This window comes from Morone saxatilis, unplaced genomic scaffold (assembly GCF_004916995.1).
Source record: "Morone saxatilis isolate NCDOM2014 unplaced genomic scaffold, NCSU_SB_2.0 Contig24, whole genome shotgun sequence".
NCBI classification, from domain to species: domain Eukaryota; kingdom Metazoa; phylum Chordata; class Actinopteri; family Moronidae; genus Morone; species Morone saxatilis.
In genome coordinates, this window is record NW_023339807.1 from 283,123 (window position 1) to 283,328 (window position 206).

General features: G+C 41.7%; 1 protein-coding gene across 1 annotated transcript in view; it reads right to left on the reverse strand.

Annotated features, from left to right (window-relative positions):
- wdr26a (WD repeat domain 26a) overlaps positions 1–206 on the reverse strand; it is a 9,583-nt gene that overhangs the window by 8,025 nt on the left and 1,352 nt on the right. The gene's annotated exons all lie outside the window — the stretch shown is intronic.

The window sequence follows — 206 nt, forward strand, 5'->3', positions numbered from 1 at the left end:
TCATGACGCAATTTTCTTAAACTTGACATCACTGTGTATACTATGACCTATCGCAGGGTCAGACCTAGATGGCATGGCGGTTGCCACCCCAGCTTCTATCCCAACATAAAGGAACACATTATTTAAAAGTGTGTAATGTGTAGAATCTAACTGTGAGGCCTTATTTAGAGCCAGTGGGAAGGGAAAAGTTCACCAGCATATAACAT